The sequence below is a fragment of the Mesoplodon mirus genome, assembly GCF_964341445.2.
Source record: "Mesoplodon mirus genome assembly, chromosome: 11".
NCBI classification, from domain to species: domain Eukaryota; kingdom Metazoa; phylum Chordata; class Mammalia; order Artiodactyla; family Ziphiidae; genus Mesoplodon; species Mesoplodon mirus.
Window position 1 is genome coordinate 105,424,628 of NC_138987.1, and position 24,558 is coordinate 105,449,185.

Below are 24,558 nucleotides of genomic sequence, written 5' to 3' on the forward strand. Positions count from 1 at the left end.
CATAAGAGTGTTTTCTAAATGTGAGACTCTGTTCTCTTTCCTAACTCAGTTCATGTGTAGCCATGTTTACAGGATCTTCCTAAGTGATATCTTATGATAAGTTTCTTTTTCTGTGTGACTTATTTCACTTAGAATCATCGTACCTGAATCCACTCATTTTGCTGCTACTGGTCTTATGACATTGATTTCATGGCCTAGGGATATTCCATCGTACGTATGTTCCACAATTTTTTAAACCATTTTTATATTTCCTGGGATATTTCAGGTGCACCCAGGTTGAGGTTCTTGTAAGCAGTGCAGCCCTCAATTTGGGGGTGGCTCTGTCTTATTGATTTTCAGTTTTCCCAAGGTATATTCCCTAGACTGGAAGCGCCCTTGGCTCTGTAGCTCTGTTGTTTCCTTGTTTTAGGGAACACAATGCACTCCTCCAGTGAGGCAGTTGGCAACTTACATCCCGCCCATCAGCATAACAAGGCTCCCTGTTCTCCAGGGCCTGTCTTGCCTTTCTGGTTTTTACACATTTTGTGGATGTCCCTTTTGACCGGTGGGAAGTGATACTTCTTTGTAGTGCAGATTTGCATTGCCCGCTTGCTTGCTTGGCCAAAAAGGGCGTATGCGTTTTCTCCTGAATATATTCAGGAGAAAACGCATACGCCCTTTTTGGCCAAGTGCGTCATTGTCGAAGTTGTGCCCCTCTTCCTGTGCTTTACAGGCGATTCCAACGTGCCTCTTGAAATCTGTTTCCTGCTATTCTGCCTCGCTTTCAAGTCCGCCTCGTTGCCTTCCCTCAACAGAATTTTGGACGAGAGTTGGCCTTGATTACTCTGCCAGTTTGTGAATTGCTGTGCCCCTGAGCTCCATTTTTCAACTCGTTTTTTGTGAGCTGAACGCAAGTCCAAACTTTTGGTTCAGGACCTATACTGGTTCCCGGTGGGTGGCTGAGACTTTGGTTAATTCTTCTTCCTGCCGGGAAATTAGAGTGACATGTGCCCATCCAAATGCCTAACAGCTACTCTCTCATTGGTTCTCCGTCTTCCCTTTCATCCTCTGGCAAATTGGCAACCTGTGCGAACCAGGAGCTTAAAGGGGCTGTCTCTCCAAGTTGGGAGATTGATAGGAAAGCAGTTGGAAAGTCAAACCGGAGCACCAGGAGAGGGACTCTTCGTTGAGTTTTAGAAACCTTTCGTATTCACAGTGTGTCCATTCTCTAGGTTTCCCGTACATGTTATAGCTGTAGTAATATTCCCTTCAACCTGGAGAGTTGGGACCCATGGAATGGGTGCCATGCATTCTTGCTTTAAAGGGTCTGCATTTGCTCACCCAATCTCACCAATCTTCTCAGTCCCAAGTGTCCAGCCTCATGCCACATCCAGCTGTCATTGTAGATAGGGTCATTCCAGGTTGCATCAGAGACCCTGAAGGAATTGTAAAGAATTTCCCTGTTTCTTTGTTTTGTTTTTGAAATTCCTTTTTAGAGTGGGTTTGAGCTGATTCTCGCTGCCATGTTTATGCCAGTCTAGACACACTTGATTCCCTTACGGAGACATATCAATACATAGGTTTTAAGATTCTTACTAGTCAGATCTATTCCTCTGCGGGAAATATGGGGTTTTGAGTCCCTTTCACTGAGGAAGGTGTAGGTCTTGTCTATTCCATAGTTGGTTTTTGGAACGGTACCTGGGCTTATATCACACTCTGGTTTGATGCATCTCCCCACCTCTCTTTCCCCCTTAAGCAGGCATAAGAGTGTTTTCTAAATGTGAGACTCTGTTCTCTTTCCTAACTCAGTTCATGTGTAGCCATGTTTACAGGATCTTCCTAAGTGATATCTTATGATAAGTTTCTTTTTCTGTGTGACTTATTTCACTTAGAATCATCGTACCTGAATCCACTCATTTTGCTGCTACTGGTCTTATGACATTGATTTCATGGCCTAGGGATATTCCATCGTACGTATGTTCCACAATTTTTTAAACCATTTTTATATTTCCTGGGATATTTCAGGTGCACCCAGGTTGAGGTTCTTGTAAGCAGTGCAGCCCTCAATTTGGGGGTGGCTCTGTCTTATTGATTTTCAGTTTTCCCAAGGTATATTCCCTAGACTGGAAGCGCCCTTGGCTCTGTAGCTCTGTTGTTTCCTTGTTTTAGGGAACACAATGCACTCCTCCAGTGAGGCAGTTGGCAACTTACATCCCGCCCATCAGCATAACAAGGCTCCCTGTTCTCCAGGGCCTGTCTTGCCTTTCTGGTTTTTACACATTTTGTGGATGTCCCTTTTGACCGGTGGGAAGTGATACTTCTTTGTAGTGCAGATTTGCATTGCCCGCTTGCTTGCTTGGCCAAAAAGGGCGTATGCGTTTTCTCCTGAATATATTCAGGAGAAAACGCATACGCCCTTTTTGGCCAAGTGCGTCATTGTCGAAGTTGTGCCCCTCTTCCTGTGCTTTACAGGCGATTCCAACGTGCCTCTTGAAATCTGTTTCCTGCTATTCTGCCTCGCTTTCAAGTCCGCCTCGTTGCCTTCCCTCAACAGAATTTTGGACGAGAGTTGGCCTTGATTACTCTGCCAGTTTGTGAATTGCTGTGCCCCTGAGCTCCATTTTTCAACTCGTTTTTTGTGAGCTGAACGCAAGTCCAAACTTTTGGTTCAGGACCTATACTGGTTCCCGGTGGGTGGCTGAGACTTTGGTTAATTCTTCTTCCTGCCGGGAAATTAGAGTGACATGTGCCCATCCAAATGCCTAACAGCTACTCTCTCATTGGTTCTCCCTCTTCCCTTTCATCCTCTGCCAAATTGGCAACCTGTGCGAACCAGGAGCTTAAAGGGGCTGTCTCTCCAAGTTGGGAGATTGATAGGAAAGCAGTTGGAAAGTCAAACCGGAGCACCAGGAGAGGGACTCTTCATTGAGTTTTAGAAACCTTTCGTATTCACAGTGTGTCCATTCTCTAGGTTTCCCGTACATGTTATAGCTGTAGTAATATTCCCTTCAACCTGGAGAGTTGGGACCCATGGAATGGGTGCCATGCATTCTTGCTTTAAAGGGTCTGCATTTGCTCACCCAATCTCACCAATCCTCTCAGTCCCAAGTGTCCAGCCTCATGCCACATCCAGCTGTCATTGTAGATAGGGTCATTCCAGGTTGCATCAGAGACCCTGAAGGAATTGTAAAGAATTTCCCTGTTTCTTTGTTTTGTTTTTGAAATTCCTTTTTAGAGTGGGTTTGAGCTGATTCTCGCTGCCATGTTTATGCCAGTCTAGACACACTTGATTCCCTTACGGAGACATATCAATACATAGGTTTTAAGATTCTTACTAGTCAGATCTATTCCTCTGTGGGAAATATGGGGTTTTGAGTCCCTTTCACTGAAGAAGGTGTAGGTCTTGTCTATTCCATAGTTGGTTTTTGGAACGGTACCTGGGCTTATATCAAACTCTGGATTGATGCATCACCCCACCTCTCCTTCCCCCTTAATCAGGCATAAGAGTGTTTTCTAAATGTGAGACTCTGTTCTCTTTCCTAACTCAGTTCATGTGTAGCCATGTTTACAGGATCTTCCTAAGTGATATCTTATGATAAGTTTCTTTTTCTGTGTGACTTATTTCACTTAGAATCATCGTACCTGAATCCACTCATTTTGCTGCTACTGGTCTTATGACATTGATTTCATGGCTGAGGGATATTCCATCGTACGTAAGTTCCACAATTTTTTGAACCATTTTTATATTTCCTGGGATATTTCAGGTGTACCCAGGTTGAGGTTCTTGTAAGCAGTGCAGCCCTCAATTTGGGGGTGGCTCTGTCTTATTGATTTTCAGTTTTCCCAAGGTATATTCCCTAGACTGGAAGTGCCCTTGGCTCTGTAGCTCTGTTGTTTCCTTGTTTTAGGGAACACAATGCACTCCTCCAGTGAGGCAGTTGGCAACTTACATCCCGCCCATCAGCATAACAAGGCTCCCTGTTCTCCAGGGCCTGTCTTGCCTTTCTGGTTTTTACACATTTTGTGGATGTCCCTTTTGACCGGTGGGAAGTGATACTTCTTTGTAGTGCAGATTTGCATTGCCCGCTTGCTTGCTTGGCCAAAAAGGGCGTATGCGTTTTCTCCTGAATATATTCAGGAGAAAACGCATACGCCCTTTTTGGCCAAGTGTGTCATTGTCGAAGTTGTGCCCCTCTTCCTGTGCTTTACAGGCGAATCCAACGTACCTCTTGAAATCTGTTTCCTGCTATTCTGCCTCGCTTTCAAGTCCGCCTCGTTGCCTTCCCTCAACAGAATTTTGGACGAGAGTTGGCCTTGATTACTCTGCCAGTTTGTGAATTGCTGTGCCCCTGAGCTCCATTTTTCAACTCGTTTTTTGTGAGCTGAACGCAAGTCCAAACTTTTGGTTCAGGACCTATACTGGTTCCCGGTGGGTGGCTGAGACTTTGGTTAATTCTTCTTCCTGCCGGGAAATTAGAGTGACATGTGCCCATCCAAATGCCTAACAGCTACTCTCTCATTGGTTCTCCCTCTTCCCTTTCATCCTCTGCCAAATTGGCAACCTGTGCGAACCAGGAGCTTAAAGGGGCTGTCTCTCCAAGTTGGGAGATTGATAGGAAAGCAGTTGGAAAGTCAAACCGGAGCACCAGGAGAGGGACTCTTCGTTGAGTTTTAGAAACCTTTCGTATTCACAGTGTGTCCATTCTCTAGGTTTCCCGTACATGTTATAGCTGTAGTAATATTCCCTTCAACCTGGAGAGTTAGGACCCATGGAATGGGTGCCATGCATTCTTGCTTTAAAGGGTCTGCATTTGCTCACCCAATCTCACCAATCCTCTCAGTCCCAAGTGTCCAGCCTCATGCCACATCCAGCTGTCATTGTAGATAGGGTCATTCCAGGTTGCATCAGAGACCCTGAAGGAATTGTAAAGAATTTCCCTGTTTCTTTGTTTTGTTTTTGAAATTCCTTTTTAGAGTGGGTTTGAGCTGATTCTCGCTGCCATGTTTATGCCAGTCTAGACACACTTGATTCCCTTACGGAGACATATCAATACATAGGTTTTAAGATTCTTACTAGTCAGATCTATTCCTCTGCGGGAAATATGGGGTTTTGAGTCCCTTTCACTGAGGAAGGTGTAGGTCTTGTCTATTCCATAGTTGGTTTTTGGAACGGTACCTGGGCTTATATCACACTCTGGTTTGATGCATCACCCCACCTCTCTTTCCCCCTTAAGCAGGCATAAGAGTGTTTTCTAAATGTGAGACTCTGTTCTCTTTCCTAACTCAGTTCATGTGTAGCCATGTTTACAGGATCTTCCTAAGTGATATCTTATGATAAGTTTCTTTTTCTGTGTGACTTATTTCACTTAGAATCATCGTACCTGAATCCACTCATTTTGCTGCTACTGGTCTTATGACATTGATTTCATGGCTGAGGGATATTCCATCGTACGTAAGTTCCACAATTTTTTGAACCATTTTTATATTTCCTGGGATATTTCAGGTGCACCCAGGTTGAGGTTCTTGTAAGCAGTGCAGCCCTCAATTTGGGGGTGGCTCTGTCTTATTGATTTTCAGTTTTCCCAAGGTATATTCCCTAGACTGGAAGCGCCCTTGGCTCTGTAGCTCTGTTGTTTCCTTGTTTTAGGGAACACAATGCACTCCTCCAGTGAGGCAGTTGGCAACTTACATCCCGCCCATCAGCATAACAAGGCTCCCTGTTCTCCAGGGCCTGTCTTGCCTTTCTGGTTTTTACACATTTTGTGGATGTCCCTTTTGACCGGTGGGAAGTGATACTTCTTTGTAGTGCAGATTTGCATTGCCCGCTTGCTTGCTTGGCCAAAAAGGGCGTATGCGTTTTCTCCTGAATATATTCAGGAGAAAACGCATACGCCCTTTTTGGCCAAGTGCGTCATTGTCGAAGTTGTGCCCCTCTTCCTGTGCTTTACAGGCGATTCCAACGTGCCTCTTGAAATCTGTTTCCTGCTATTCTGCCTCGCTTTCAAGTCCGCCTTGTTGCCTTCCCTCAACAGAATTTTGGACGAGAGTTGGCCTTGATTACTCTGCCAGTTTATGAATTGCTGTGTCCCTGAGCTCCATTTTTCAACTCGTTTTTTGTGAGCTGAACGCAAGTCCAAACTTTTGGTTCAGGACCTATACTGGTTCCCGGTGGGTGGCTGAGACTTTGGTTAATTCTTCTTCCTGCCGGGAAATTAGAGTGACATGTGCCCATCCAAATGCCTAACAGCTACTCTCTCATTGGTTCTCCCTCTTCCCTTTCATCCTCTGCCAAATTGGCAACCTGTGCGAACCAGGAGCTTAAAGGGGCTGTCTCTCCAAGTTGGGAGATTGATAGGAAAGCAGTTGGAAAGTCAAACCGGAGCACCAGGAGAGGGACTCTTCATTGAGTTTTAGAAACCTTTCGTATTCACAGTGTGTCCATTCTCTAGGTTTCCCGTACATGTTATAGCTGTAGTAATATTCCCTTCAACCTGGAGAGTTGGGACCCATGGAATGGGTGCCATGCATTCTTGCTTTAAAGGGTCTGCATTTGCTCACCCAATCTCACCAATCCTCTCAGTCCCAAGTGTCCAGCCTCATGCCACATCCAGCTGTCATTGTAGATAGGGTCATTCCAGGTTGCATCAGAGACCCTGAAGGAATTGTAAAGAATTTCCCTGTTTCTTTGTTTTGTTTTTGAAATTCCTTTTTAGAGTGGGTTTGAGCTGATTCTCGCTGCCATGTTTATGCCAGTCTAGACACACTTGATTCCCTTACGGAGACATATCAATACATAGGTTTTAAGATTCTTACTAGTCAGATCTATTCCTCTGTGGGAAATATGGGGTTTTGAGTCCCTTTCACTGAAGAAGGTGTAGGTCTTGTCTATTCCATAGTTGGTTTTTGGAACGGTACCTGGGCTTATATCAAACTCTGGATTGATGCATCACCCCACCTCTCCTTCCCCCTTAATCAGGCATAAGAGTGTTTTCTAAATGTGAGACTCTGTTCTCTTTCCTAACTCAGTTCATGTGTAGCCATGTTTACAGGATCTTCCTAAGTGATATCTTATGATAAGTTTCATTTTCTGTGTGACTTATTTCACTTAGAATCATCGTACCTGAATCCACTCATTTTGCTGCTACTGGTCTTATGACATTGATTTCATGGCTGAGGGATATTCCATCGTACGTAAGTTCCACAATTTTTGAACCATTTTTATATTTCCTGGGATATTTCAGGTGTACCCAGGTTGAGGTTCTTGTAAGCAGTGCAGCCCTCAATTTGGGGGTGGCTCTGTCTTATTGATTTTCAGTTTTCCCAAGGTATATTCCCTAGACTGGATGTGCCCTTGGCTCTGTAGCTCTGTTGTTTCCTTGTTTTAGGGAACACAATGCACTCCTCCAGTGAGGCAGTTGGCAACTTACATCCCGCCCATCAGCATAACAAGGCTCCCTGTTCTCCAGGGCCTGTCTTGCCTTTCTGGTTTTTACACATTTTGTGGATGTCCCTTTTGACCGGTGGGAAGTGATACTTCTTTGTAGTGCAGATTTGCATTGCCCGCTTGCTTGCTTGGCCAAAAAGGACGTATGCGTTTTCTCCTGAATATATTCAGGATAAAACACATACGCCGTTTTTGGCCAAGTGCGTCATTGTCGAAGTTGTGCCCCTCTTCCTGTGCTTTACAGGCGATTCCAACGTACCTCTTGAAATCTGTTTCCTGCTATTCTGCCTCGCTTTCAAGTCCGCCTCTTTGCCTTCCCTCAACAGATTTTTGGACGAGTGTTGGCCTTGATTACTCTGCCAGTTTGTGAATTGCTGTGCCCCTGAGCTCCATTTTTCAACTCGTTTTTTGTAAGCTGAACGCAAGTCCAAACTTTTGGTTCAGGACCTATACTGGTTCCCGGTGGGTGGCTGAGACTTTGGTTAATTCTTCTTCCTGCCGGGAAATTAGAGTGACATGTGCCCATCCAAATGCCTAACAGCTACTCTCTCATTGGTTCTCCCTCTTCCCTTTCATCCTCTGCCAAATTGGCAACCTGTGCGAACCAGGAGCTTAAAGGGGCTGTCTCTCCAAGTTGGGAGATTGATAGGAAAGCAGTTGGAAAGTCAAACCGGAGCACCAGGAGAGGGACTCTTCGTTGAGTTTTAGAAACCTTTCGTATTCACAGTGTGTCCATTCTCTAGGTTTCCCGTACATGTTATAGCTGTAGTAATATTCCCTTCAACCTGGAGAGTTGGGACCCATGGAATGGGTGCCATGCATTCTTGCTTTAAAGGGTCTGCATTTGCTCACCCAATCTCACCAATCCTCTCAGTCCCAAGTGTCCAGCCTCATGCCACATCCAGCTGTCATTGTAGATAGGGTCATTCCAGGTTGCATCAGAGACCCTGAAGGAATTGTAAAGAATTTCCCTGTTTCTTTGTTTTGTTTTTGAAATTCCTTTTTAGAGTGGGTTTGAGGTGATTCTCGCTGCCATGTTTATGCCAGTCTAGACACACTTGATTCCCTTACGGAGACATATCAATACATAGGTTTTAAGATTCTTACTAGTCAGATCTATTCCTCTGCAGGAAATATGGGGTTTTGAGTCCCTTTCACTGAGGAAGGTGTAGGTCTTGTCTATTCCATAGTTGGTTTTTGGAACGGTACCTGTGCTTATATCAAACTCTGGTTTGATGCATCACCCCACCTCTCCTTCCCCCTTAAGCAGGCATAAGAGTGTTTTCTAAATGTGAGACTCTGTTCTCTTTCCTAACTCAGTTCATGTGTAGCCATGTTTACAGGATCTTCCTAAGTGATATCTTATGATAAGTTTCTTTTTCTGTGTGACTTCTTTCCCTTAGAATCATCGTACCTGAATCCACTCATTTTGCTGCTACTGGTCTTATGACATTGATTTCATGGCTGAGGGATATTCCATCGTACGTAAGTTCCACAATTTTTTGAACCATTTTTATATTTCCTGGGATATTTCAGGTGTACCCAGGTTGAGGTTCTTGTAAGCAGTGCAGCCCTCAATTTGGGGGTGGCTCTGTCTTATTGATTTTCAGTTTTCCCAAGGTATATTCCCTAGACTGGATGTGCCCTTGGCTCTGTAGCTCTGTTGTTTCCTTGTTTTAGGGAACACAATGCACTCCTCCAGTGAGGCAGTTGGCAACTTACATCCCGCCCATCAGCATAACAAGGCTCCCTGTTCTCCAGGGCCTGTCTTGCCTTTCTGGTTTTTACACATTTTGTGGATGTCCCTTTTGACCGGTGGGAAGTGATACTTCTTTGTAGTGCAGATTTGCATTGCCCGCTTGCTTGCTTGGCCAAAAAGGACGTATGCGTTTTCTCCTGAATATATTCAGGAGAAAACGCATACGCCCTTTTGGCTAAGTGCGTCATTGTCGAAGTTGTGCCCCTCTTCCTGTGCTTTACAGGCGATTCTAACGTACCTCTTGAAATCTGTTTCCTGCTATTCTGCCTCGCTTTCAAGTCCGCCTCGTTGCCTTCCCTCAACAGATTTTTGGACGAGAGTTGGCCTTGATTACTCTGCCAGTTTGTGAATTGCTGTGCCCCTGAGCTCCATTTTTCAACTCGTTTTTTGTGAGCTGAACGCAAGTCCAAACTTTTGGTTCAGGACCTATACTGGTTCCCGGTGGGTGGCTGAGACTTTGGTTAATTCTTCTTCCTGCCGGGAAATTAGAGTGACATGTGCCCATCCAAATGCCTAACAGCTACTCTCTCATTGGTTCTCCCTCTTCCCTTTCATCCTCTGCCAAATTGGCAACCTGTGCGAACCAGGAGCTTAAAGGGGCTGTCTCTCCAAGTTGGGAGATTGATAGGAAAGCAGTTGGAAAGTCAAACCGGAGCACCAGGAGAGGGACTCTTCGTTGAGTTTTAGAAACCTTTCGTATTCACAGTGTGTCCATTCTCTAGGTTTCCCGTACATGTTATAGCTGTAGTAATATTCCCTTCAACCTGGAGAGTTGGGACCCATGGAATGGGTGCCATGCATTCTTGCTTTAAAGGGTCTGCATTGGCTCACCCAATCTCACCAATCCTCTCAGTCCCAAGTGTCCAGCCTCATGCCACATCCAGCTGTCATTGTAGATAGGGTCATTCCAGGTTGCATCAGAGACCCTGAAGGAATTGTAAAGAATTTCCCTGTTTCTTTGTTTTGTTTTTGAAATTCCTTTTTAGAGTGGGTTTGAGCTGATTCTCGCTGCCATGTTTATGCCAGTCTAGACACACTTGATTCCCTTACGGAGACATATCAATACATAGGTTTTAAGATTCTTACTAGTCAGATCTATTCCTCTGTGGGAAATATGGGGTTTTGAGTCCCTTTCACTGAAGAAGGTGTAGGTCTTGTCTATTCCATAGTTGGTTTTTGGAACGGTACCTGGGCTTATATCAAACTCTGGATTGATGCATCACCCCACCTCTCCTTCCCCCTTAAGCAGGCATAAGAGTGTTTTCTAAATGTGAGACTCTGTTCTCTTTCCTAACTCAGTTCATGTGTAGCCATGTTTACAGGATCTTCCTAAGTGATATCTTATGATAAGTTTCATTTTCTGTGTGACTTATTTCACTTAGAATCATCGTACCTGAATCCACTCATTTTGCTGCTACTGGTCTTATGACATTGATTTCATGGCTGAGGGATATTCCATCGTACGTAAGTTCCACAATTTTTGAACCATTTTTATATTTCCTGGGATATTTCAGGTGTACCCAGGTTGAGGTTCTTGTAAGCAGTGCAGCCCTCAATTTGGGGGTGGCTCTGTCTTATTGATTTTCAGTTTTCCCAAGGTATATTCCCTAGACTGGATGTGCCCTTGGCTCTGTAGCTCTGTTGTTTCCTTGTTTTAGGGAACACAATGCACTCCTCCAGTGAGGCAGTTGGCAACTTACATCCCGCCCATCAGCATAACAAGGCTCCCTGTTCTCCAGGGCCTGTCTTGCCTTTCTGGTTTTTACACATTTTGTGGATGTCCCTTTTGACCGGTGGGAAGTGATACTTATTTGTAGTGCAGATTTGCATTGCCCGCTTGCTAGCTTGGCCAAAAAGGACGTATGCGTTTTCTCCTGAATATATTCAGGATAAAACACATACGCCGTTTTTGGCCAAGTGCGTCATTGTCGAAGTTGTGCCCCTCTTCCTGTGCTTTACAGGCGATTCCAACGTACCTCTTGAAATCTGTTTCCTGCTATTCTGCCTCGCTTTCAAGTCCGCCTCTTTGCCTTCCCTCAACAGATTTTTGGACGAGTGTTGGCCTTGATTACTCTGCCAGTTTGTGAATTGCTGTGCCCCTGAGCTCCATTTTTCAACTCGTTTTTTGTAAGCTGAACGCAAGTCCAAACTTTTGGTTCAGGACCTATACTGGTTCCCGGTGGGTGGCTGAGACTTTGGTTAATTCTTCTTCCTGCCGGGAAATTAGAGTGACATGTGCCCATCCAAATGCCTAACAGCTACTCTCTCATTGGTTCTCCCTCTTCCCTTTCATCCTCTGCCAAATTGGCAACCTGTGCGAACCAGGAGCTTAAAGGGGCTGTCTCTCCAAGTTGGGAGATTGATAGGAAAGCAGTTGGAAAGTCAAACCGGAGCACCAGGAGAGGGACTCTTCGTTGAGTTTTAGAAACCTTTCGTATTCACAGTGTGTCCATTCTCTAGGTTTCCCGTACATGTTATAGCTGTAGTAATATTCCCTTCAACCTGGAGAGTTGGGACCCATGGAATGGGTGCCATGCATTCTTGCTTTAAAGGGTCTGCATTGGCTCACCCAATCTCACCAATCCTCTCAGTCCCAAGTGTCCAGCCTCATGCCACATCCAGCTGTCATTGTAGATAGGGTCATTCCAGGTTGCATCAGAGACCCTGAAGGAATTGTAAAGAATTTCCCTGTTTCTTTGTTTTGTTTTTGAAATTCCTTTTTAGAGTGGGTTTGAGCTGATTCTCGCTGCCATGTTTATGCCAGTCTAGACACACTTGATTCCCTTACGGAGACATATCAATACATAGGCTTTAAGATTCTTACTAGTCAGATCTATTCCTCTGCGGGAAATATGGGGTTTTGAGTCCCTTTCACTGAGGAAGGTGTAGGTCTTGTCTATTCCATAGTTGGTTTTTGGAACGGTACCTGGGCTTATATCAAACTCTGGTTTGATGCATCACCCCACCTCTCCTTCCCCCTTAATCAGGCATAAGAGTGTTTTCTAAATGTGAGACTCTGTTCTCTTTCCTAACTCAGTTCATGTGTAGCCATGTTTACAGGATCTTCCTAAGTGATATCTTATGATAAGTTTCATTTTCTGTGTGACTTATTTCACTTAGAATCATCGTACCTGAATCCACTCATTTTGCTGCTACTGGTCTTATGACATTGATTTCATGGCTGAGGGATATTCCATCGTACGTAAGTTCCACAATTTTTGAACCATTTTTATATTTCCTGGGATATTTCAGGTGTACCCAGGTTGAGGTTCTTTTAAGCAGTGCAGCCCTCAATTTGGGGGTGGCTCTGTCTTATTGATTTTCAGTTTTCCCAAGGTATATTCCCTAGACTGGATGTGCCCTTGGCTCTGTAGCTCTGTTGTTTCCTTGTTTTAGGGAACACAATGCACTCCTCCAGTGAGGCAGTTGGCAACTTACATCCCGCCCATCAGCATAACAAGGCTCCCTGTTCTCCAGGGCCTGTCTTGCCTTTCTGGTTTTTACACATTTTGTGGATGTCCCTTTTGACCGGTGGGAAGTGATACTTATTTGTAGTGCAGATTTGCATTGCCCGCTTGCTAGCTTGGCCAAAAAGGACGTATGCGTTTTCTCCTGAATATATTCAGGATAAAACACATACGCCATTTTTGGCCAAGTGCGTCATTGTCGAAGTTGTGCCCCTCTTCCTGTGCTTTACAGGCGATTCCAACGTACCTCTTGAAATCTGTTTCCTGCTATTCTGCCTCGCTTTCAAGTCCGCCTCTTTGCCTTCCCTCAACAGATTTTTGGACGAGTGTTGGCCTTGATTACTCTGCCAGTTTGTGAATTGCTGTGCCCCTGAGCTCCATTTTTCAACTCGTTTTTTGTAAGCTGAACGCAAGTCCAAACTTTTGGTTCAGGACCTATACTGGTTCCCGGTGGGTGGCTGAGACTTTGGTTAATTCTTCTTCCTGCCGGGAAATTAGAGTGACATGTGCCCATCCAAATGCCTAACAGCTACTCTCTCATTGGTTCTCCCTCTTCCCTTTCATCCTCTGCCAAATTGGCAACCTGTGCGAACCAGGAGCTTAAAGGGGCTGTCTCTCCAAGTTGGGAGATTGATAGGAAAGCAGTTGGAAAGTCAAACCGGAGCACCAGGAGAGGGACTCTTCGTTGAGTTTTAGAAACCTTTCGTATTCACAGTGTGTCCATTCTCTAGGTTTCCCGTACATGTTATAGCTGTAGTAATATTCCCTTCAACCTGGAGAGTTGGGACCCATGGAATGGGTGCCATGCATTCTTGCTTTAAAGGGTCTGCATTTGCTCACCCAATCTCACCAATCCTCTCAGTCCCAAGTGTCCAGCCTCATGCCACATCCAGCTGTCATTGTAGATAGGGTCATTCCAGGTTGCATCAGAGACCCTGAAGGAATTGTAAAGAATTTCCCTGTTTCTTTGTTTTGTTTTTGAAATTCCTTTTTAGAGTGGGTTTGAGCTGATTCTCGCTGCCATGTTTATGCCAGTCTAGACACACTTGATTCCCTTACGGAGACATATCAATACATAGGTTTTAAGATTCTTACTAGTCAGATCTATTCCTCTGCGGGAAATATGGGGTTTTGAGTCCCTTTCACTGAGGAAGGTGTAGGTCTTGTCTATTCCATAGTTGGTTTTTGGAACGGTACCTGGGCTTATATCAAACTCTGGTTTGATGCATCACCCCACCTCTCCTTCCCCCTTAATCAGGCATAAGAGTGTTTTCTAAATGTGAGACTCTGTTCTCTTTCCTAACTCAGTTCATGTGTAGCCATGTTTACAGGATCTTCCTAAGTGATATCTTATGATAAGTTTCATTTTCTGTGTGACTTATTTCACTTAGAATCATCGTACCTGAATCCACTCATTTTGCTGCTACTGGTCTTATGACATTGATTTCATGGCTGAGGGATATTCCATCGTACGTAAGTTCCACAATTTTTGAACCATTTTTATATTTCCTGGGATATTTCAGGTGTACCCAGGTTGAGGTTCTTGTAAGCAGTGCAGCCCTCAATTTGGGGGTGGCTCTGTCTTATTGATTTTCAGTTTTCCCAAGGTATATTCCCTAGACTGGATGTGCCCTTGGCTCTGTAGCTCTGTTGTTTCCTTGTTTTAGGGAACACAATGCACTCCTCCAGTGAGGCAGTTGGCAACTTACATCCCGCCCATCAGCATAACAAGGCTCCCTGTTCTCCAGGGCCTGTCTTGCCTTTCTGGTTTTTACACATTTTGTGGATGTCCCTTTTGACCGGTGGGAAGTGATACTTCTTTGTAGTGCAGATTTGCATTGCCCGCTTGCTTGCTTGGCCAAAAAGGGCGTATGCGTTTTCTCCTGAATATATTCAGGAGAAAACGCATACGCCCTTTTTGGCCAAGTGCATCATTGTCGAAGTTGTGCCCCTCTTCCTGTGCTTTACAGGCGATTCCAACGTACCTCTTGAAATCTGTTTCCTGGTATTCTGCCTCGCTTTCAAGTCCGCCTCGTTGCCTTCCCTCAACAGAATTTTGGACGAGAGTTGGCCTTGATTACTCTGCCAGTTTGTGAATTGCTGTGCCCCTGAGCTCCATTTTTCAACTCGTTTTTTGTGAGCTGAACGCAAGTCCAAACTTTTGGTTCAGGACCTATACTGGTTCCCGGTGGGTGGCTGAGACTTTGGTTAATTCTTCTTCCTGCCGGGAAATTAGAGTCACATGTGCCCATCCAAATGCCTAACAGCTACTCTCTCATTGGTTCTCCGTCTTCCCTTTCATCCTCTGCCAAATTGGCAACCTGTGCGAACCAGCAGCTTAAAGGGGCTGTCTCTCCAAGTTGGGAGATTGATAGGAAAGCAGTTGGAAAGTCAAACCGGAGCACCAGGAGAGGGACTCTTCGTTGAGTTTTAGAAACCTTTCGTATTCACAGTGTGTCCATTCTCTAGGTTTCCCGTACATGTTATAGCTGTAGTAATATTCCCTTCAACCTGGAGAGTTGGGACCCATGGAATGGGTGCCATGCATTCTTGCTTTAAAGGGTCTGCATTTGCTCACCCAATCTCACCAATCCTCTCAGTCCCAAGTGTCCAGCCTCATGCCACATCCAGCTGTCATTGTAGATAGGGTCATTCCAGGTTGCATCAGAGACCCTGAAGTAATTGTAAAGAATTTCCCTGTTTCTTTGTTTTGTTTTTGAAATTCCTTTTTAGAGTGGGTTTGAGCTGATTCTCGCTGCCATGTTTATGCCAGTCTAGACACACTTGATTCCCTTACGGAGACATATCAATACATAGGTTTTAAGATTCTTACTAGTCAGATCTATTCCTCTGCGGGAAATATGGGGTTTTGAGTCCCTTTCACTGAGGAAGGTGTAGGTCTTGTCTATTCCATAGTTGGTTTTTGGAACGGTACCTGTGCTTATATCAAACTCTGGTTTGATGCATCACCCCACCTCTCCTTCCCCCTTAAGCAGGCATAAGAGTGTTTTCTAAATGTGAGACTCTGTTCTCTTTCCTAACTCAGTTCATGTGTAGCCATGTTTACAGGATCTTCCTAAGTGATATCTTATGATAAGTTTCTTTTTCTGTGTGACTTATTTCACTTAGAATCATCGTACCTGAATCCACTCATTTTGCTGCTACTGGTCTTATGACATTGATTTCATGGCTGAGGGATATTCCATCGTACGTAAGTTCCACAATTTTTTGAACCATTTTTATATTTCCTGGGATATTTCAGGTGTACCCAGGTTGAGGTTCTTGTAAGCAGTGCAGCCCTCAATTTGGGGGTGGCTCTGTCTTATTGATTTTCAGTTTTCCCAAGGTATATTCCCTAGACTTGAAGTGCCCTTGGCTCTGTAGCTCTGTTGTTTCCTTGTTTTAGGGAACACAATGCACTCCTCCAGTGAGGCAGTTGGCAACTTACATCCCGCCCATCAGCATAACAAGGCTCCCTGTTCTCCAGGGCCTGTCTTGCCTTTCTGGTTTTTACACATTTTGTGGATGTCCCTTTTGACTGGTGGGAAGTGATACTTCTTTGTAGTGCAGATTTGCATTGCCCGCTTGCTTGCTTGGCCAAAAAGGGCGTATGCGTTTTCTCCTGAATATATTCAGGAGAAAACGCATACGCCCTTTTTGGACAAGTGCGTCATTGTCGAAGTTGTGCCCCTCTTCCTGTGCTTTACAGGCGATTCCAACGTACCTCTTGAAATCTGTTTCCTGCTATTCTGCCTCGCTTTCAAGTCCGCCTCGTTGCCTTCCCTCAACAGATTTTTGGACGAGAGTTGGCCTTGATTACTCTGCCAGTTTGTGAATTGCTGTGCCCCTGAGCTCCATTTTTCAACTCGTTTTTTGTGAGCTGAACACAAGTCCAAACTTTTGGTTCAGGACCTATACTGGTTCCCGGTGGGTGGCTGAGACTTTGGTTAATTCTTCTTCCTGCCGGGAAATTAGAGTGACATGTGCCCATCCAAATGCCTAACAGCTACTCTCTCATTGGTTCTCCGTCTTCCCTTTCATCCTCTGCCAAATTGGCAACCTGTGCGAACCAGGAGCTTAAAGGGGCTGTCTCTCCAAGTTGGGAGATTGATAGGAAAGCAGTTGGAAAGTCAAACCGGAGCACCAGGAGAGGGACACTTCGTTGAGTTTTAGAAACCTTTCGTATTCACAGTGTGTCCATTCTCTAGGTTTCCCGTACATGTTATAGCTGTAGTAATATTCCCTTCAACCTGGAGAGTTGGGACCCATGGAATGGGTGCCATGCATTCTTGCTTTAAAGGGTCTGCATTTGCTCACCCAATCTCACCAATCCTCTCAGTCCCAAGTGTCCAGCCTCATGCCACATCCAGCTGTCATTGTAGATAGGGTCATTCCAGGTTGCATCAGAGACCCTGAAGGAATTGTAAAGAATTTCCCTATTTCTTTGTTTTATTTTTGAAATTCCTTTTTAGAGTGGGTTTGAGCTGATTCTCGCTGCCATGTTTATGCCAGTCTAGACACACTTGATTCCCTTACGGAGACATATCAATACATAGGTTTTAAGATTCTTACTAGTCAGATCTATTCCTCTGCGGGAAATATGGGGTTTTGAGTCCCTTTCACTGAGGAAGGTGTAGGTCTTGTCTATTCCATAGTTGGTTTTTGGAACGGTACCTGGGCTTATATCAAACTCTGGTTTGATGCATCACCCCACCTCTCCTTCCCCCTTAAGCAGGCATAAGAGTGTTTTCTAAATGTGAGACTCTGTTCTCTTTCCTAACTCAGTTCATGTGTAGCCATGTTTACAGGATCTTCCTAAGTGATATCTTATGATAAGTTTCTTTTTCTGTGTGACTTATTTCACTTAGAATCATCGTACCTGAATCCACTCATTTTGCTGCTACTGGTCTTATGACATTGATTTCATGGCTGAGGGATATTCCATCGTACGTAAGTTCCACAATATTTTGAACCATTTTTATATTTCCTGGGATATTTCAGGGGTACCCAGGTTGAGGTTCTTGTAAGCAGTGCAGCCCTCAATTTGGGGGTGGCTCTGTCTTATTGATTTTCAGTTTTCCCAAGGTATAATCCCTAGACTGGAAGTGCCCTTGGCTCTGTAGCTCTGTTGTTTCCTTGTTTTAGGGAACACAATGCACTCCTCCAGTGAGGCAGTTGGCAACTTACATCCCGCCCATCAGCATAACAAGGCTCCCTGTTCTCCAGGGCCTGTCTTGCCTTTCTGGTTTTTACACATTTTGTGGATGTCCCTTTTGACCGGTGGGAAGTGATACTTCTTTGTAGTGCAGATTTGCATTGCCCGCTTGCTTGCTTGGCCAAAAAGGGCGTATGCGTTTTCTCCTGAATATATTCAGGAGAAAACACATACGCCCTTTTTGGCCAAGTGCGTCATTGTCGAAGTTGTGCCCCTCTTCCTGTGCTTTACAGGCGATTCCAACGTACCTCTTGAAATCTGTTTCCTGCTATTCTGCCTCGCTTTCAAGTCCGCCTCGTTGCTTTCCCTCAACAGAATTTTGGACGAGAGTTGGCCTTGATTACTCTGCCAGTTTGTGAATTGCTGTGCCCCTGAGCTCCATTTTTCAACTCGTTTTTTGTGAGCTGAACGCAAGTCCAAACTTTTGGTTCAGGACCTATACTGGTTCCCGGTGGGTGGCTGAGACTTTGGTTAATTCTTCTTCCTGCCGGGAAATTAGAGTGACATGTGCCCATCCAAATGCCTAACAGCTACTCTCTCATTGGTTCTCCCTCTTCCCTTTCATCCTCTGCCAAATTGGCAACCTGTGCGAACCAGGAGCTTAAAGGGGCTGTCTCTCCAAGTTGGGAGATTGATAGGAAAGCAGTTGGAAAGTCAAACCGGAGCACCAGGAGAGGGACTCTTCGTTGAGTTTTAGAAACCTTTCGTATTCACAGTGTGTCCATTCTCTAGGTTTCCCGTACATGTTATAGCTGTAGTAATATTCCCTTCAACCTGGAGAGTTGGGACCCATGGAATGGGTGCCATGCATTCTTGCTTTAAAGGGTCTGCATTTGCTCACCCCATCTCACCTATCCTCTCAGTCCCAAGTGTCCAGCCTCATGCCACATCCAGCTGTCATTGTAGATAGGGTCATTCCAGGTTGCATCAGAGACCCTGAAGGAATTGTAAAGAATTTCCCTGTTTCTTTGTTTTGTTTTTGAAATTCCTTTTTAGAGTGGGTTTGAGCTGATTCTCGCTGCCATGTTTATGCCAGTCTAGACACACTTGATTCCCTTACGGAGACATATCAATACATAGGTTTTAAGATTCTTACTAGTCAGATCTATTCCTCTGCGGGAAATATGGGGTTTTGAGTCCCTTTCACTGAGGAAGGTGTAGGTCTTGTCTATTCCATAGTTGGTTTTTGGAACGGTACCTGTGCTTATATCAAACTCTGGTTTGATGCATCACCCCACCTCTCCTTCCCCCTTAAGCAGGCCTAAGAGTGTTTTCTAAATGTGAGACTCTGTTCTCTTTCCTAACTCAGTTCATGTGTAGCCATGTTTACAGGATCTTCCTAAGTGATATCTTATGATAAGTTTCTTTTTCTGTGTGACTTATTTCACTTAGAATCATCGTACCTGAATCCACTCATTTTGCTGCTACTGGTCTTATGACATTGATTTCATGGCTGAGGGATATTCCATCGTACGTAAGTTCCACAATTTTTTGAACCATTTTTATATTTCCTGGGATATTTCAGGTGCACCCAGGTTGAGGTTCTTGTAAGCAGTGCAGCCCTCAATTTGGGGGTGGCTCTGTCTTATTGATTTTCAGTTTTCCCAAGGTATATTCCCTAGACTTGAAGTGCCCTTGGCTCTGTAGCTCTGTTGTTTCCTTGTTTTAGGGAACACAATGCACTCCTCCAGTGAGGCAGTTGGCAACTTACATCCCGCCCATCAGCATAACAAGGCTCCCTGTTCTCCAGGGCCTGTCTTGCCTTTCTGGTTTTTACACATTTTGTGGATGTCCCTTTTGACTGGTGGGAAGTGATACTTCTTTGTAGTGCAGATTTGCATTGCCCGCTTGCTTGCTTGGCCAAAAAGGGCGTATGCGTTTTCTCCTGAATATATTCAGGAGAAAACGCATACGCCCTTTTTGGACAAGTGCGTCATTGTCGAAGTTGTGCCCCTCTTCCTGTGCTTTACAGGCGATTCCAACGTACCTCTTGAAATCTGTTTCCTGCTATTCTGCCTCGCTTTCAAGTCCGCCTCGTTGCCTTCCCTCAACAGATTTTTGGACGAGAGTTGGCCTTGATTACTCTGCCAGTTTGTGAATTGCTGTGCCCCTGAGCTCCATTTTTCAACTCGTTTTTTGTGAGCTGAACACAAGTCCAAACTTTTGGTTCAGGACCTATACTGGTTCCCGGTGGGTGGCTGAGACTTTGGTTAATTCTTCTTCCTGCCGGGAAATTAGAGTGACATGTGCCCATCCAAATGCCTAACAGCTACTCTCTCATTGGTTCTCCGTCTTCCCTTTCATCCTCTGCCAAATTGGCAACCTGTGCGAACCAGGAGCTTAAAGGGGCTGTCTCTCCAAGTTGGGAGATTGATAGGAAAGCAGTTGGAAAGTCAAACCGGAGCACCAGGAGAGGGACACTTCGTTGAGTTTTAGAAACCTTTCTTATTCACAGTGTGTCCATTCTCTAGGTTTCCCGTACATGTTATAGCTGTAGTAATATTCCCTTCAACCTGGAGAGTTGGGACCCATGGAATGGGTGCCATGCATTCTTGCTTTAAAGGGTCTGCATTTGCTCACCCAATCTCACCAATCCTCTCAGTCCCAAGTGTCCAGCCTCATGCCACATCCAGCTGTCATTGTAGATAGGGTCATTCCAGGTTGCATCAGAGACCCTGAAGGAATTGTAAAGAATTTCCCTATTTCTTTGTTTTATTTTTGAAATTCCTTTTTAGAGTGGGTTTGAGCTGATTCTCGCTGCCATGTTTATGCCAGTCTAGACACACTTGATTCCCTTACGGAGACATATCAATACATAGGTTTTAAGATTCTTACTAGTCAGATCTATTCCTCTGCGGGAAATATGGGGTTTTGAGTCCCTTTCACTGAGGAAGGTGTAGGTCTTGTCTATTCCATAGTTGGTTTTTGGAACGGTACCTGGGCTTATATCAAACTCTGGTTTGATGCATCACCCCACCTCTCCTTCCCCCTTAAGCAGGCATAAGAGTGTTTTCTAAATGTGAGACTCTGTTCTCTTTCCTAACTCAGTTCATGTGTAGCCATGTTTACAGGATCTTCCTAAGTGATATCTTATGATAAGTTTCTTTTTCTGTGTGACTTATTTCACTTAGAATCATCGTACCTGAATCCACTCATTTTGCTGCTACTGGTCTTATGACATTGATTTCATGGCTGAGGGATATTCCATCGTACGTAAGTTCCACAATATTTTGAACCATTTTTATATTTCCTGGGATATTTCAGGGGTACCCAGGTTGAGGTTCTTGTAAGCAGTGCAGCCCTCAATTTGGGGGTGGCTCTGTCTTATTGATTTTCAGTTTTCCCAAGGTATAATCCCTAGACTGGAAGTGCCCTTGGCTCTGTAGCTCTGTTGTTTCCTTGTTTTAGGGAACACAATGCACTCCTCCAGTGAGGCAGTTGGCAACTTACATCCCGCCCATCAGCATAACAAGGCTCCCTGTTCTCCAGGGCCTGTCTTGCCTTTCTGGTTTTTACACATTTTGTGGATGTCCCTTTTGACCGGTGGGAAGTGATACTTCTTTGTAGTGCAGATTTGCATTGCCCGCTTGCTTGCTTGGCCAAAAAGGGCGTATGCGTTTTCTCCTGAATATATTCAGGAGAAAACACATACGCCCTTTTTGGCCAAGTGCGTCATTGTCGAAGTTGTGCCCCTCTTCCTGTGCTTTACAGGCGATTCCAACGTACCTCTTGAAATCTGTTTCCTGCTATTCTGCCTCGCTTTCAAGTCCGCCTCGTTGCTTTCCCTCAACAGAATTTTGGACGAGAGATGGCCTTGATTACTCTGCCAGTTTGTGAATTGCTGTGCCCCTGAGCTCCATTTTTCAACTCGTTTTTTGTGAGCTGAACGCAAGTCCAAACTTTTGGTTCAGGACCTATACTGGTTCCCGGTGGGTGGCTGAGACTTTGGTTAATTCTTCTTCCTGCCGGGAAATTAGAGTGACATGTGCCCATCCAAATGCCTAACAGCTACTCTCTCATTGGTTCTCCCTCTTCCCTTTCATCCTCTGCCAAATTGGCAACCTGTGCGAACCAGGAGCTTAAAGGGGCTGTCTCTCCAAGTTGGGAGATTGATAGGAAAGCAGTTGGAAAGTCAAACCGGAGCACCAGGAGAGGGACTCTTCGTTGAGTTTTAGAAACCTTTCGTATTCACAGTGTGTCCATTCTCTAGGTTTCCCGTACATGTTATAGCTGTAGTAATATTCCCTTCAACCTGGAGAGTTGGGACCCATGGAATGGGTGCCATGCATTCTTGCTTTAAAGGGTCTGCATTTGCTCACCCCATCTCACCTATCCTCTCAGTCCCAAGTGTCCAGCCTCATGCCACATCCAGCTGTCATTGTAGATAGGGTCATTCCAGGTTGCATCAGAGACCCTGAAGGAATTGTAAAGAATTTCCCTGTTTCTTTGTTTTGTTTTTGAAATTCCTTTTTAGAGTGGGTTTGAGCTGATTCTCGCTGCCATGTTTATGCCAGTCTAGACACACTTGATTCCCTTACGGAGACATATCAATACATAGGTTTTAAGATTCTTACTAGTCAGATCTATTCCTCTGCGGGAAATATGGGGTTTTGAGTCCCTTTCACTGAGGAAGGTGTAGGTCTTGTCTATTCCATAGTTGGTTTTTGGAACGGTACCTGTGCTTATATCAAACTCTGGTTTGATGCATCACCCCACCTCTCCTTCCCCCTTAAGCAGGCCTAAGAGTGTTTTCTAAATGTGAGACTCTGTTCTCTTTCCTAACTCAGTTCATGTGTAGCCATGTTTACAGGATCTTCCTAAGTGATATCTTATGATAAGTTTCTTTTTCTGTGTGACTTATTTCACTTAGAATCATCGTACCTGAATCCACTCATTTTGCTGCTACTGGTCTTATGACATTGATTTCATGGCTGAGGGATATTCCATCGTACGTAAGTTCCACAATTTTTTGAACCATTTTTATATTTCCTGGGATATTTCAGGTGCACCCAGGTTGAGGTTCTTGTAAGCAGTGCAGCCCTCAATTTGGGGGTGGCTCTGTCTTATTGATTTTCAGTTTTCCCAAGGTATATTCCCTAGACTGGAAGCGCCCTAGGCTCTGTAGCTCTGTTGTTTCCTTGTTTTAGGGAACACAATGCACTCCTCCAGTGAGGCAGTTGGCAACTTACATCCCGCCCATCAGCATAACAAGGCTCCCTGTTCTCCAGGGCCTGTCTTGCCTTTCTGGTTTTTACACATTTTGTGGATGTCCCTTTTGACCGGTGGGAAGTGATACTTCTTTGTAGTGCAGATTTGCATTGCCCGCTTGCTTGCTTGGCCAAAAAGGGTGTATGCGTTTTCTCCTGAATATATTCAGGAGAAAACGCATACGCCCTTTTTGGACAAGTGCGTCATTGTCGAAGTTGTGCCCCTCTTCCTGTGCTTTACAGGCGATTCCAACGTGCCTCTTGAAATCTGTTTCCTGCTATTCTGCCTCGCTTTCAAGTCCGCCTCGTTGCCTTCCCTCAACAGAATTTTGGACGAGAGTTGGCCTTGATTACTCTGCCACTTTGTGAATTGCTGTGCCCCTGAGCTCCATTTTTCAACTCGTTTTTTGTGAGCTGAACGCAAGTCCAAACTTTTGGTTCAGGACCTATACTGGTTCCCGGTGGGTGGCTGAGACTTTGGTTAATTCTTCTTCCTGCCGGGAAATTAGAGTGACATGTGCCCATCCAAATGCCTAACAGCTACTCTCTCATTGGTTCTCCATCTTCCCTTTCATCCTCTGCCAAATTGGCAACCTGTGTGAACCAGGAGCTTAAAGGGGCTGTCTCTCCAAGTTGGGAGATTGATAGGAAAGCAGTTGGAAAGTCAAACCGGAGCACCAGGAGAGGGACTCTTCTTTGAGTTTTAGAAACCTTTCGTATTCACAGTGTGTCCATTCTCTAGGTTTCCCGTACATGTTATAGCTGTAGTAATATTCCCTTCAACCTGGAGAGTTGGGACCCATGGAATGGGTGCCATGCATTCTTGCTTTAAAGGGTCTGCATTTGCTCACCCAATCTCACCAATCCTCTCAGTCCCAAGTGTCCAGCCTCATGCCACATCCAGCTGTCATTGTAGATAGGGTCATTCCAGGTTGCATCAGAGACCCTGAAGGAATTGTAAAGAATTTCCCTGTTTCTTTGTTTTGTTTTTGAAATTCCTTTTTAGAGTGGGTTTGAGCTGATTCTCGCTGCCATGTTTATGCCAGTCTAGACACACTTGATTCCCTTACGGAGACATATCAATACATAGGTTTTAAGATTCTTACTAGTCAGATCTATTCCTCTGCGGGAAATATGGGGTTTTGAGTCCCTTTCACTGAGGAAGGTGTAGGTCTTGTCTATTCCATAGTTGGTTTTTGGAACGGTACCTGGGCTTATATCAAACTCTGGTTTGATGCATCACCCCACCTCTCCTTCCCCCTTAAGCAGGCATAAGAGTGTTTTCTAAATGTGAGACTCTGTTCTCTTTCCTAACTCAGTTCATGTGTAGCCATGTTTACAGGATCTTCCTAAGTGATATCTTATGATAAGTTTCTTTTTCTGTGTGACTTATTTCACTTAGAATCATCGTACCTGAATCCACTCATTTTGCTGCTACTGGTCTTATGACATTGATTTCATGGCTGAGGGATATTCCATCGTACGTA